The 15,714-nt window shown below is 40.3% G+C and overlaps 1 protein-coding gene across 3 annotated transcripts in view; it reads left to right on the top strand.

Annotated features, from left to right (window-relative positions):
* Positions 1 to 15,714, top strand: part of LOC128880835 (cysteine-rich venom protein-like) — a 61,885-nt gene that overhangs the window by 13,941 nt on the left and 32,230 nt on the right. The window contains exon 1 of one of the 3 annotated variants that reach the window (XM_054131324.1): positions 2,814 to 2,925. The exons of the other annotated variants lie outside the window; for them this stretch is intronic. The gene's annotated coding sequence lies outside the window, so the exon portion shown is untranslated. Of the gene's footprint in view, positions 1 to 2,813; positions 2,926 to 15,714 lie in introns of those variants that run through there. 3 annotated transcript variants of the gene reach the window in all.

Below are 15,714 nucleotides of genomic sequence, written 5' to 3'. Positions count from 1 at the left end.
AAAATACTACAAAGGAAACCACCTTCAAATTATTGCATCTCGCTCTACTCAAATCCTAACTACACACCCAAAAAATAACACAACGCTAAAATAAATTTTAACCCCTCCAAAAAAAATATTTTCCCTGACAATACCCCTTTCTAATCAACTCCCTAATAAATTAAATCTTCTATTCAGAAACCCTCCCTTTCTACTCGAAGCCCTTTCAACCGAAAGAAAGACCACCGACGCCCCTTAAAGAGAGTTCCATTAAGGGAGCAGAGTCCAACGTGGAAGACAAAATTTCTCCAACGTAAACGCTGCGAATTTAATGCCACGATTACCATCGTCCATTCCCTCGGCGAATCGCAAGGATCCTCGTTGATTTCGAGGTTTCGAATCGCATTTCCTTTCTGTTCTGTTACGCGAACGTGTAAATTGGTCGTCCCAGCGTTGGCGCATGGGGCACCATTGAATTTTATGAATATCGTTGCCGCGCGACGGTTTAGAATTCGCTGCATGGCCCGACGATGGTTCAGGACGTTGCTTTCAAGGCATGAATTTCCAAACGACCAGTCTTCGTTCATTTTTAAACGCCCCTCTAACCGCCAGCCGCGCTCCGTGGCGAAAACGTGTAATCAGAATTAATTGCACGGCGATAAACCAGCAACGACGACGGTTAATGGATACACGATCTACGACGAACAAAAGATTAATACTCTTGGTACCCTATGCATTTAGATTTTAATAACTGTGCTTGATGCATGGTACGCTGACTCAAAGCACTTTCGGTGGCGAGATAATTGAACGTTCTTACGGGGAGGAACAGATGGAATACCTGATGGTTCATGTTTCCGTGGTTGCCATATAAATTTGCTACGACTTGTTTATATCACTGGGGTTACTGTTTTCCTGAAGGAAATATCGCGAATATGATCAAATTAAACCCTCTGTTATTCTATGTCGAGTGAGATTTGACTGTATTGAAATCGGAAGATCTGGCCTGCGAAGGGTTAATTTTTTTAATAATCTAGAGTAAGAATATTCAAATCCTCGTATCGAAATGAATCGAAAAGTCCTTTTCCATTTTAAAATTCAAGGCATCGTTGTCGAGATACAAGCAGTTAAAGATTCCCGGCGCGATCAGCTGACTGTGACGCACACGACGCGCGCCAAAAGTCAAACTAGCAAAGTTTAATCGCTCACATCTAGTCAACGAAGCTTCGTATCGGTAAATGGTAAAGGACTTTTCGGTGCCTTTTTGTACGAAGAATTAATTCTGAAAGAGACTTCCTTAATTTCGTTATCGATCCATATGTATTTACATTTTCTGAACGGAACGGTGGTATTTGAGAGATTTGACGTTTCGTGCTCGGAGGGTTGGTCTAATTGCACGCGGAAAATCCGAGTCGCGAAGTCGATAATGAAGTCACGGTCGATGTCTGGGTCGACGGAGCAATCTTGAGCAATCGGGATGAAGAACGAAGCTGGAAATTTTTCCACCAATTTCTTCCCCCGTCCAATAACTGTCTAGGACAAACGCTCGAGTATCGGGAAGCCCCGATCCAGTTATTGTTAGAGGAAATACGCCACCGGTCGACTTCGATATTCAGTTTATACCTCGACGGCGCGCGATCTTTTTCGTCGTCGTGTTAAGTGAAGTAGAAGAATTTTAATAACATTGAATTGCTCGAGAGAGAAGCGAAGACGAGACATTTTCCCACGATTCAATCTTCTTCTTAAGGTAGACGTTTCTGTAGAACTCCAAGGTAAACGCTTTCGATAATTAACACTAAACCTACCGCTACCAGAACCTTTTCAAATTTCTGTGGATTCTTATATACGACCTACAAATTATATACAATTGTTTCATTTGTTGTTGAATTTAATATCTGGTGAAATATTTTTGCATCCAATTAAAAAAGTGTCTTTAAGATCAGTCATTTGATTGACGAAGAAATAAGTAGGAATGAAATGTCAGTAGGTTTAGTGTTGATCGGAGACGAGTATAGAGATACGTTAGATAACGAATAAAATAAACGCGTAGCTATTTATTATCGACGTTTATTCGATTGAATTTTTATTTGTTCAGTGTGCAGGATAAATTCTGATTTTTATTAAAGGAGGCGTTCAAGTTTCAATTGGCAATCTTCACAAGTCACGAGGAAAGTTGTATGTCTTTTGTAACTGTTCACTGCCGTTAGAGTTTCGGAATTAAAACTTCCTAAGTAGCTACGAAACTTCTTATTCTATCAGTGCCTCGTCTCAAATACTGATGGAAAATTAGCTTCCACGATCTAAATTATCTTTACTGCTTAACGGTAGATGGAATCATAATTGTGGGGAGGACTTTCAATCGAATTTGAACGCCACGTTTTTCGAGACCGGGAAGCTACGTATAATAAAATTCTGACAAAAACGGTATCACGATTTAAAAAAAAAAAGGATTGTTCGATTGTTTCTCGAGAATCATTTGCCTCTCGCTGACAAATATGAATTACAGAAATAAATTAACGAGGAAAGCGTCGGTCCGCTGCTCGTGAACGCAATATGCAGCATTCGTTGCATGAGATCTGCATCCAAAATAATGGAATCAACGATGTTTATTAGCACGATCGCAATCCAGTAGAACAATTGAATACCCGTGATATGCATTCAGCATTTCACGGATTCCGTCGAGCGTTCTCGAGGCTTGTAATCCTCTGGCACTGTTAGACGTTTGTATTTTCGAGAATCGATTAGATATTATAAGATATCAAAGGCACGTTCTCCAACTTCAACTCGCCTATCGCTTAAACGTAACGAAAGTGTCTAGATCGATCGAAGTTGCAGCAGCTCCCAACTATCGAACAACCGTGAGTCGTCAGTGGAACACGTTGTTGCGGCGAAACAGCAAATAGGACGTCGCGTTGCAGCAATCGACGCTGAACTTGTACGCACGTGGACGTTAGTATGCAACAATTTCGAGGTTCGCATCGTTTCTTTGCCAATAACACGTTTGTCGCGTTCACTAAGCTACGAAACGCGAGGCATCGCTGGAATATTTTCCAATCCGTGCTGGCGATGAGATTTTATCGCTCTGGTCTTGCGAGTCGTTAACGAGGCGTTCGAAATAATCTTGCGAGCAGAATTTTTTAATTTTCCGTGCTGAATTTTTTCATTTCGACGCTGAAATTCGTTCCACTTTTTCTTTGATGGGTCTGATAACAGAGTGGTTTATTTTGCGCGACGATCTTGGTCCATAAACCGTGGTTAACGTTAATCTCCCGCGTTACTCGTGATTTTTCTCTGCAATTACCTCGTGGCACTGGTGGGAATGTCTGCGTGCAATGAAAACGCGTTAGTGTCGGGGGAGGGGTCCTAATTAGGGTGTCTGTTAACGTAATCTTTCGAAATTACGGTCGTATTATTATTATTAGTTCTTTTTTTTTTATGATTACTATTTTCCTCATCTTTGCGCGTTGCGCGAAGTTAAATCGAGGAAATGGAGGAAGTTTTGAAAACTACACGGCTGAATGGATATTTTTGAAACTTTTACTGTATCGAGATAGTGCAATCCTCGAAATAAAATACCCTGAAGCTTTTTCTATAGCTTCTCCAAAATATCCACGCTAACCCAGTAAAAATTAAAAAAATGTCCGTTCATCCGTTTCCGTTAAAAAAAAATTCCTTTAAGACACCCTTCGTCGAGCGTGCAACCGACGATCCTCGCGTAATTGCAAAATAAAACGAGACGCAGCGAATCGAATGGTTTCCGAGGGAACCAACGAAGGAGGAATTAACAGGGAAGTCGAAGAGGGAGAAATCAAGTCTTGCCAACGTGCCAACAAACGCGAGATTTAATTCCAACGGCTGTCTCGCGTGAACCGCAACACCGCGGCCATTATTATCTCGAGGTCGTGGATCTCGCGCGGTTTTATCTTAGATTACGTCGTTCCTGGTTGTTTACCCAGTTGGAGCAGAAGGTGTAGCGATTTTTCACCGTGACTTTCATAATCCTCGCCCAGGCGGTCTCATTGTTCCGTGTTCCGTCTGCGACGCTGGGCCCTTAACTAATCCGAGAATCATTTCTTCCGGGTGCTCATTCTTCGCCTCGTGCACCCTTCTTTCGCCCTTCTTCCACCCTTCTTGCCCGTTCGGCGGGAAATTGCATGGATTAGCCTCTCAGGCTAAATATTTGTCAGGAGGAAGGGTTAACAGGTGCGAGGTATTCTATAATGCTTTCCTTGATTAAAAGACAGAATTTCTTATCGTGTACAATTGGGGAATTTATTTTGTTTTTGGGGAATGATTACAAGTGAACTGCGGGTTTTATGCATGACAAATGTATGCTAAACGTAACCAGAAAGTATATGCACCTATGCAAAACGAAGTATCGATATTATTGTAGTCAATATTATTATACTTTGCATGATTTCTATAAAATCCCGCAGTTTAGCTGATATTCATTGAATATTCTAGGTACAGAGCACCGTGATTTTGCCATATCATAATGATATTATGGTTTAATATGGAATAATTACATTATCCTTGAATGTATAATAACGACATTATGATATTGCTTTAATCATAGATATTAAGTTAATATCTCATAATCTACTGATATTTGGTTAATTTCCCAGGCCTGACAATGTGATTGTTTCGAGCAGGATGTTTTGAAATATAATAAGCGACATAGCTTCAGCTATAACCACCATTTATCCCCACCGTATCAAATTTATTTTATGCAAAATATCGTAGTCACGTCGTTGTTCCGCTAGATTGCGTTTAAAAAACAATGGCACGTTCTAGGAAATATCAACATCAGAAAATTAATAGCGAGAATTGGCTAGGTTCCTATAGATTCGTTTGACTACGGGGTAATTACTTAATTATACACACGAGGACACTCCTACACTCATCAGAAGACGCAATATTTTACGTTTTAAGCAACGTAGAAATCTTCATCTGCCCAATTTAAATTGTTCCAACAGCTAAACGATAAATATTTAATTCTCCACTTCGTCTACATGAAAATTACATTCATAATCGCATAATGTACCGAGACGATATTCTACTTTCCATCCAGCGAATAATCTACAGAATCTGGTATGGAAAGTTCGCCTCCAGACCGTCTGGCTTTCATAAAACAGTCCGTTTCTTGTTAGCGGAGGGTCGGTGTGGAACTTATGGTCGGCAGTGTACAACAACGCAGATTATGTAAAACCGGCTGGAGGGTAAGTCTCTTAGCAGCCAGTCCTTTTAGAATTAAATTCTGGACGCTCGGTTCGTTACGGGAAAACGTGCCCGGTTTTCGCTGGCCATTCCACGCCGTCGTTCCTTACCGTCGTTCCTTACCGTCGTTAACACACTTACACGTAGTAGGATCGGTTCTTTCGAGCGTTTTCTTCGGGTGCCCACCACACGTCCCCGGGACTTCGACATTTTCCGCGCATTAAGTCGCATTGCATAATTAACTCGTGAATATTCAACGTCGTTGCCTATTTAACGTCTCGCGCGTTCGATTCGACGTCAGAGTCGAGGAAAACGCAGAGCGCATGGACGAGGGTCACGCATTTAATTTGGGGAACTCACTGTTTCGAGCGATCTTATTTTCCAAGCTGTTTCAACCCTTAATTCGCCTAAGAAGTACTCCGATCATAACAGATTATACTGCCGCGTTCACCAGTGGAGCATTTTGCTCGCGCGGCTCGAGTAAATACGTAATTGACCGTTGAAGTTTCAATCTTCAATCAGTTTCCAACTCTCGCCAGGGCATTATGCACGCTCTTTCGAGCGAAGAATTCTAATTATAGGAGGCCGGGGGTAGTCGAAGCAACGATCAAAAAGAAACTCCCCGCGGCAAATACCAAAGAGCTGGCAACTACTAAGTCTCGGTAGCCGGGAGTTTCGAGACGTTCGACGGCAGTTCTTTCAAAGAATGTACTTTTAATTAAAGGCAGCAAGTTCGTTCTCTAATATCCTCGCAAATAAATAGCTGGCTCGCTAAGGTGGTCCAAAGTCTATCGGAAGTGATTGAAACGCGTTCCTCTCGACTCGTGCCCGGCTATTACTTTTAATTTGTTTTCCTCTGCAACCTACCGTGCCGCGAAAACAACATGGCGGCTGGAGGGACCCGTAAGCACCAATAAATCATTAATTATTGGTCCCTGGCAATAAATTGTTCGACAATTTTTATTAAAATGATTTAAGTAGGTAGCATAAAATATAGGATTTATATCTTACGTCATGCTCTTAAATATTCGTGGGTGTTTTTTTTTTTTTTTTTTTTTTTTTTTATAGTACTCTGGCTGGTATCTTGGAAAAAGTACAGAATATTCCGACAGTCACCTAACAATTTTCCTGCACGTTAATTATTTCCCTGGTAATTTCTTTCTCCAGTTCTCTGTAATATTTCTATTGCTCTCATATTCTACCCCTTTGTTTTTCTGCATTCTTTTAATAGGTGCTTCAGCGTATTTGTCCCTTTGTCGCGGACTTAGCGTCTGTTCTCTTTCGTTTCAACGTGCGTTACCTCCTTTCTTCGTCGCCACATCTGAATCGCGCTATTAGGGTCAGATACCAACCCTTACGGTTCTTTGTCAGAGAATTGGGTCTCTCGTTCTCTATTATTTCTCGAAATATTTTTGGCTATTTCCGCCAGTTCTTTAGACATCCTTTCCTCTTCAACTCATTAAACTTCTGTTATCTCCCAAAGTACCCTCTTGCAATTCTCTCCTTCCCTTTGCATTTTAATTTCTTTTCTTTGTTTCCTTTTCCACCATCTCGTACCACCGTTACATTATTATTCTTTTCCTCTCTCTTTACTCAACTTTTCATATTTACTATAATTTCCTGTAACACAATATTTTCTTCACCTCTACTTTGTATCTCGTTCATTTACTCCAATAAAAAATAATTCACATTGCGTTCGCTACTTTTTTTCGTTTAATTTCCATGTTTGCGTTACTCTTTACTCGAGTTTCCTTCACGCAAAAATATTTTTGTTTACCAACAGAGATACTCGAACCAATTGGGTCGACCTTTTACCATAGATTGGCGGACGTTCCAATTCTTTCGCGGTAGTTGCATTTAAATTCCCCTCGACGAGACACAGACTTCGCTAATTTCACTTTTAATTTCTCGAGGCTTCGAGCCTTTTGTTCTCGGTTGTCTTTAAAGGTCGGAACAAGAAATCCCGCAGAATCGATCGCCACGACGAGTTAATTGCCTTCGTATCGAGCAACCTGTAATTAAAACGGATTCGTTATCTCGCGTTCCTGTAATGAAATTTTTACGGAATCGTGCTGTCGTTGAAAAGAAGCCTCTTTCTTCGCGACGTTAATGCGGATGCGCGTCCATTCACATAATTGCACAATATTTAACGGGCTGATTACCGGTCTTCTATGTCTGGAGATTCTCTTTTATTATTTCTGATCGCGATAGTACAAAGAGTAGCGAATGTCGAGTAGGATATTTCAGTTCCTCCGAACTATGAAGTTGTGGGAAAGGTTCCTAGATTCTTTTTTTTTTTTGTGTCCACAGTACTGGTAAGAGAAAACTTTTGAACGAGCGTGCTTGGAAAGAATAAAATTCCCTGGGGAGGATTTTGTTTATTACACTTTATATTACGCTTTCTCTTTATAGCTAACTTGAGAACTCCACGAATCACAGTCTGAGAAATAAATTCATTCGTTTTAAAATTATAAACTATTAAAATTAAAATCATGAACGCTAAAATAAACTCAAATTTTTCTTTTAACAAGGTCTTAATCCATGTCTTCGACAAAGAAACTGATCGGACTAGAGAAAATTTAGATTAGAAAGAAGGAGAGGCTTGAACGTGAATTAACGATAAAAGATATCGCGTGGATAACCGTATCAGTAAACGATAAATGTAATTGCTCGTAACGTCTTGTTAAATTGCTCGTTTTCGCTTGATACTGTAGCTTTAATCTCGTCTAATTATCGCGTGATTAGGCTGCGTTGCTTCGTCGACCTACATTCGCCAGCGCCGTTGTGCAGCTTTATCCTAAAATTGTTTCCCCAAACACGCACTGGAAAGTTAATTCGGTGGGGTGGCTGATTTAATTAACGACGCACGCGCTCGCGAATACAACGCTCCAAGGAGTTCTCGGTCCTCAGTTGCTCGCAATCAGATAGGAGGAAAATTTTATTCGAACGGTAAATCACGAATAAAGTCATCACGCAACAATTTACTCGCATCCCTTAATTAGTGGGAGCAGTCCTCTCTCGCAAGAATGAGATTTTAATTAAGCTTTCTTATTTCGTTTATCCTTCAACTACGATCAATTTAAGAAGAATTGATCTCGTCAACTAACAGAAACGGTTTTGATTGCTTTTTAAAGACGATCTATACTTTGTCAATTATAATCGGTATAGTGGAGCCAGCATCGATATCTTTGAATTACGGAGGGAAAGAGGCTCAAAGGTTGCAAAGCTGCATCTCGTTCAATAATTTCAATAAAAAGCCTTTGGGAGCTTTGATAATATTCTGTGAAAAAGTCGATTGAACATATACCTATGGAGAACGAGACCTTTGAAACACATTGAAAAGGAGACCCAGTAACCGTGGAGCGAGGTCCTTACGTGTTTAAATAATGCATGTACTTTGTTAATACGGTCTCTGTGTTTAATATTCCGCGGAGAAATTAATCGAAAGCTGTATGAATACGTTATCGGTGATTCATTCTTCTCCCTCTGGCGAGGAGCACCAGGATCCCTCTCGGAGCTCGTCGAGGAAAGACGGAAGCAACCCTTTCAGGATACTAAATGTCCAGCTGGGGTCCTTGAAGAAGTTTATCGATCCGTCTATCTCGCGTCTTTCGAGCAGAGTTCTCGAGTGTCTACTTCACTGGGGAGAAAGTTGAAGTATTTGTGGAAATGAGGTGCCGTGAAAAGTGACGAGACGTTCGCGAATAGAGTTCGTTCTGAAATTCCCCTGGGGTTGGAGCGCGTTAACCAATTGGAAGCGGCTTTATTACAAGGGTGTTTCAGAACTGTACGCAAAATAAACTCGTGGAATGAAGTGAAAGATGTAACGAGCGCGTAGGTTCTCAAAGTGATCGTGTTTCTGGGATCTATGGTTCTTTAGTTTGGAGTTAAATAAAAGCATTAAGTAACAGAATTAAATATTATTTTATGAAACGTTTAAAATGGCTTTTGCTTGATTTAAATATTTATATAGAGTTCGATGGATTGTTGAATTCTTAATATTCATATAGCAGTGGTATATTTCACTAATTCAGTGCCAATGTTAATTAATCGCAGTGCTAAAGTCTACCGCAATATCGATTTAAGTATCGGCTATTTTTGTTACTACTATTGTTATATATTAATCGAAACCCTCATCCTGAGATTGATTTGCATAGCTGTGTATATACACCATTATTCTTCGGAATAATCGCAACAATTTTGTTGAATAATTTAAACAATTCTTTTAGGTCCTCTTGTTCTATTCCATCACGATCATCAACGCCTCGTTCAAAATCGCAGTCTCGTTGTTTCGTGACGCACCACGGATGCCTGAACGCGAATAATGACAATTAAAGCAGTGTCAGACCACCGGACTCACTTTTCATCCCCTTTCTTCCACCTGCCCCCCCCCCCCCCACCCTTGTGTTTCACGGTGTTACCAAGGTATTTTCTTCTCGGGGAGCCAAAGTTGTTATAGCCCTGGGAGATGTGCTTTATTTCCATTATTATTATTTCTTGCATCCCTGCTTGTAAGAGGGTTGGCTCTCTGTTTCGAGAACTCATTATAATAACGAGTTACATAGAGTGATGCAACAATCAAAAGAAATAAATCGGAACAATGGTGGATTGGAGCGGTGTTAAGGGTTGCTTTGAACAAAATTCTGGTTGGTTTCTATCTTTTTGCGAACAATCGATTATTTTTGTTTTACGCGCGTGCATATCTTCCTACTTTAGTTTCTCCGAATCGTGTATGAGGCCTCATTATAATAATAAATAAAGTCAGGAGACACATACGCACGAGCACATAATTAGAAAGCAGTGAAATAAGAAGACGCAAGATTCGATTATTTTTATTATACGTTTACATATACATCTATCCGTTTTATATTTTTGAAACTGTCAGTGAAGCCTCCCTAAAGCTTGACCAAACCTCAGGAACAATAGTAGCAGAAGTCTGCGACCACGAAAAAAACATTAAAACACCAAGACACCCTCAGCAAACGATTTAAATTATACATAACATCGTCCCAGAATTTGCATTAAAACGTCAATTTGTATTCACATCGATCCACCTACAGCCCCACGGGCGTCGATCCTAAACCCCTCAACCCTCTCCCTCTCGTCCCTTATATCACCGGGGGATGCGAAAGTTTCCGAGCCTGCTGGAATTAATCCACCCGGCGGTGTCTGCTTTGAAACTCGTTAATGAAATTCTATCGATGTAGCGAGACGATGAAGATTTTAATAACACTTTCCATTTATTTCTCTTTTATATTTCCCACTTTTTTTTTCGTACCTCTTTCTTTTCCATCGCCCGCGGAAAACGTCGACCCGTAATTAAAGAATGTTCCCTGATCCCTTTTCGTTAGGGGGCGCCCGATAAGTGGTTGGCGCTAGAAATTCCGTCGATTATTTCGCAATAATGTTCAACCGTTTCTAATTAGAACGGACATCCGTTTGCGAACTTATTTTCAACAGTTTTTAATTGAAATGAAACGACGGAGCGCACGTGAACGTTCACGGGGACACTTTAGTTTCGAATTGGAACGGGAACTCGTTCTCGCGCTGGTATTAACAGGTGAATATTGTATTCGTTTCACGTTATTTCGCGTATACTAGCTTATTGCACTTCGGATTGCACAGTTATATTAAAAAAAAAAAAAAAAAAAAAAAAAAAAAAAGAGGGCAATTAGTATAATAAGAATAAATATAAGCCTGGTGCATATTCACACCCTCGTAAATAAAACTCACTCAAATTCTTTTTTATTTACAGCATTTTCAGATAGGTCGAAAATACGCGTCGAACGGCGGTCGAACAGCTTCGTTCCATAATTTCTCCCCCTAAAAACGTGTTTAAATTCTCGGCGCACGACTCTCGTTCGTTTCTAATTTTTCATCAAAATTCCCGCCACGTTGGGGGAACGGCTGCACGCGACACGTTCCGCGCTGAAACGATCAAACAAATCAAATCGCACGCGGAAACGATTCGACACGCTAGCGCAAACATAAATCCGGGAGATACGGTCAGCACGTTTCTCGTAACGCTCTGAATTATCGCTCGGACAAAATGATGAAACCAACCTGGGGGATGATACTCTCGAATTCCCTCTTTTTTTTTTTTTTTAGGGATAGCAATCGAATGGGCGACTTTTTTTTATTTCACCTGCGAATGTACAGCAATCGCGACGAAAAAGGCATTCGAGTTGTTATTGGTACAAAATTACAGTAGAATTCCGATAATCATGGTTTTCGAACGACAGTTGGGAATCATTGTAATTTCTATTTTTTTCGAGGGGCGTTCGTTTCACGTTTCTTACGTAGCAACGTTGGGTAAAAATTGATTCAATTTACAATTGATTATCTAAATTCTACTGTGGTATTGTCGTTTCTGTCATCTCATCGCTGGACAAAAAAATTAAGAATCCAAACAAGGGGATACTCCAAAAATCTCTTTCTTGGAATATGACATCAAGCGCACGACCTGTTTACCAATGAAGCGATTTTCACGCGGAGAACTCGATTTGCAGTTTCGACACGTTGGTTGCAACGAGATCTGACGGTCGAGTTCGGTCCAGAATCTTGGGAGAGATTCCTCGAACCTCGAGGATGCTAGGGGTAGTGGGAGGGCGAAAGACAGAGCACGCCTTGATTGTACAAAGAGTCGTTGCAGAGGAAATCTGATTGATTGGTAAGACCGCGGTTGTCTTGGTAGATTCTTCCTCATAGCGAGTGTTAATTCCTTTATACCATCATGTTTTGGTGTGTTTCATTCAATTATCTTTGTGATAAATACTCGACACTTCCATTTCTGATTTAATTGCTTCATTTAGAAATGGGAATGTTCGTTAAAAACGAAGTACTATTTTTATGGAAGTTTGAGGATAAAGATTTATACTCATAAAATTCCTAAAAAAATTAAATATTCCTTTCGAGGATTAAATAACAAGAATCTCCCATAACAACCAGCCACAATCAATACCTCTCCATTTTCAGAGATTTAATTCTCATTCTCGAGCGATCATGCGGTCCATTTCTCGCGAAAATCGCTCCATCAAAAAATCCTCGAGACCCGGCGACAATAAACCCCAGTGAAAATGGGGGTGGATCGCACAAAGTGCCAGAAGTGAGGCAATTTGATTGACTGGGCGCGATGCTGGCGACCTTTCCTTCTCTCTGCCACGGAATAAGATGCGCTCTAAAGGAAAAACGGGGCCAGATGAGTGCAGCCAATCATTAGACGATCGAGCTAAGGTCCTCCTAGGAGTGTTGTTGTCTCGAGGCTCGTCGATTCGTCGTTATGGCATGGTTTGCCTCGACGGTCGGTACTTTCGAGATATCTCGAGTGGCTACATATCGATTACGAACCAATTTCGACTTCCGTACTACCCCTTGTGTCTTACTTGTTTTTGGGTTGATTCGTTATCGTCGCCTTTTATCAACTATCGATCAAATGTTTCTCATGGTAAAGCCGAAAGGTGTATTTTTTTTTTGGTACGTGGAAGGAAGGGTTCTAATTTTTATTTCGGTAGGAAACGTCGGATCTAACCGTGAGATGCAACAGTCTTCGATTGGTATTAGATTCGGTAAAATTATTTGCAGTTCCTGAAATCGTTGTTACATCGAGTTCCATTTTCTCCGTATAACAGCTCGTTCATCCTGCAGCTGACGTCCAATCGCTGGGGGCCATTTGTACGTATTTACGACGCTATTCAGCGACTTAGTTAATTGGCTACGTAGATCGCAGTCTAGGTGCGTCTGCGGTGGAGAACCGATTCGCCTGGGATCAATTAGACGTCAGCTGCGACTGGAACTGCGCGATCCTGCTGTAGGCGTCGATTGATCGAGTGATACGAGAAACGATCGATTTTCTTTGAATACTGACGTCCTCGGGTGATGCACAATAGTGGTTACAGAAATTCCATTAATTGCTTTGAGATGCAGTCGGATTTGTGGACCACAACGGGATAGAATGTTTCGTTACGACAAGTTATATTATTTATTTAAAAAATTACTACTATTTCAGATTCAACAAAAATAAGATTCAATTGTATAGGAACAAAGTGTTAAGCTCGAGAATTTCTTTGGAAACATTAAACCTATCATTTAATCTATACAAATTTCTTCGATAAACACAAGAGGGAAGGAATGTTTATAGGACCGACTGCGTGTTTCTTTTTATTTTTTAATGTGAACACTTCTGTCAACGTTCCCTGACGGTATCAGTGATTGGTATCGCTTCCAATTCGACGTCCTCGCGTATCCCGAGCGTCTGGCAATATGGTTATCCAGAAATCCCAGGTTTCTGGTCCATAATCCGCTGGGTCTTAAAGCAAATCCGAGTCTTGTCGAAAAGGAAGGGAAAATGGGTGGAAATCCGAAGGTGTCTTCGCCGGCAGCTGGCCAACATGCAAATCCTTTGGGGTGAGCTTTCGAGTTTATCCATATTAATGCTTCTAATTAAGCTGTAGATAGGTTCGTTCATATTTTCCCCCTTGTTTCTCGCGGCGTTGATAAACTGGCGAAAGTATGCGTCGGGGGGCGTTGAAGATTTAGAGTTGAATATTATTAAAACGCGAAGACGAAGAGATTCCTGGGAATTTTTCAGACGTGTTGATAATGACTTCGTCCAAAATAAATTCAAGATTTTAATTAGATTCTATATCGTAAGAGGTGATTGAGGTGATTGATGTAGGAAGAATTGATTTTACTCTGTATAGAATTGTATAGATACAATTGCTCTTCGAGGCCCATTAGAGGAATGAATTAATCCAGTTATCAAAATAATTGGTTTCATGAACGATAAACATGGAACATTTATTGCTTCAAATTGTGTAGAAATATTCGATTGTACCGAATGAAATTCTAAAGAAACAATTCATTTACTGAATACAATTATACAGAAACCACTCTAACAATAATTTTTCATTCATAATTCTGCCATAGTCGCGATAAACATGGAACATTTATTGCACGAAATTGTGCAGAAACATTTGATTTTAACGAATGAAATTTCAAAGGTACAATTATACAGATCCGTCCTAAAAATAACTACCATTATTTTCATTCATAATTCTGGCACAATTATAATAAACATGGAACATTAATTACACGAAATTATACAGAAACATTTGGTTTTAACGAATGCAATTCCAAAGATACAATTGTACGGATTCATCCTAAAAATAACCACCATTATTTTCATTCAAAATTCTGCAAGAATCAAGTACATAAATCCTCGTATTGTTTAATATCTTAAATCTGCTTGGAGTATTGGCGACTGGTCGTTATCTTTGCTAAACAGGAAGATCACCCGATTCGGTAGTTCGACATGTCGCGTACGCGGATTTGTTCGCGTCGGCTTCATCGCGCGTTATAATTGCTCCGCTAATTAATTGCGCCAAGTTCGCGCATCGCGCGTAGAATTTCCCGTACGCCGAAACGGCGCCTGGTCGCCGATACATAATACAACATGTTTACATACCTCCTCGTGGACGTCAGCGCGATGCACAAAGCAATTAATGTCATTTACCTTAATTAGTTTGCCGAAATTCTGTAGATTTAATTAACGTGCGCGACGATTTCGTTACGATTGCGTGTAAACGTTTGCCAATCGGACGCTGCACTCTTTTCGAAGCCTAATTTGCTTCGAGTGTTAAAACACGAAAGGGTACAATAAAAATAATCATCGAGCACTGTTTTTTTTAATAATATTCGAGCGAAATGCCTAGTAAATTAATTCCATCCAATTTAACAATTTATATATCATTGCCGTGGTTTAATTAAAATATACATAATTTCTCTCCCAACTGCTTAGTCATAAAACGTAAGTCGAAATTTTCATCCATAAAGTAAAAGTCCTCCTAATTAATTTCTGTTTTTATTTCTTTGATATCCACTTGTTTATTCGTGATATGTTTTCCAACCTTGTTACATTCACGCTATTCCATACGCGTCATTTTTTTTTATTTTTTTTTTTTTTATCGTTATCCAGACGTGAAAGTCGTTATTATTCTTACACAGGGGAACGGAAAACGCGATAGGAGAGAACGGCAGAGGAGCAGCTCGAATTCGAAAGCGTTTACAGGAGCGATCTATCGCGACAGAATGAAACACACGCTTTAATCTCCTCTCGAGCAATATGTACGAGGCTACGGCATCGCGGTTTTAGTTATTGACGAGTAAACTACGAAATAAACGATTCCAGCGACCGCGTAAAATATTCTCGATTAACGGGCCGGAAAATTGCGAAGGCTGCTTTTATTTTTTCCTCGCCTGTCCGTTATCGAGAATACTAAACAAGGTTTCCAACGAATCGTCCGTTTGTACTCCGAAAAAGGCTTTACTCGGTTCAAACATCAAACAAACTGCACCAAACTTTCGAACACCGGTCTTTCACCTAATCTAACCCATCCCGACCCCCAAATTTCATCCATTTACCCATTACAACGTTCATTCTCCCCATGTGACCAAACTTCGGCGCTTCCCCGGCTCGAATAAAATCATCTTGAACCAACTTCAACCCCTCGTGAAACAATGGAA

The sequence above is a fragment of the Hylaeus volcanicus genome, chromosome 8, assembly GCF_026283585.1.
Source record: "Hylaeus volcanicus isolate JK05 chromosome 8, UHH_iyHylVolc1.0_haploid, whole genome shotgun sequence".
Classification (NCBI taxonomy): domain Eukaryota; kingdom Metazoa; phylum Arthropoda; class Insecta; order Hymenoptera; family Colletidae; genus Hylaeus; species Hylaeus volcanicus.
Note: the sequence above shows the minus strand (reverse complement) of the source record. Positions and strands in the feature narration are given on the sequence as shown.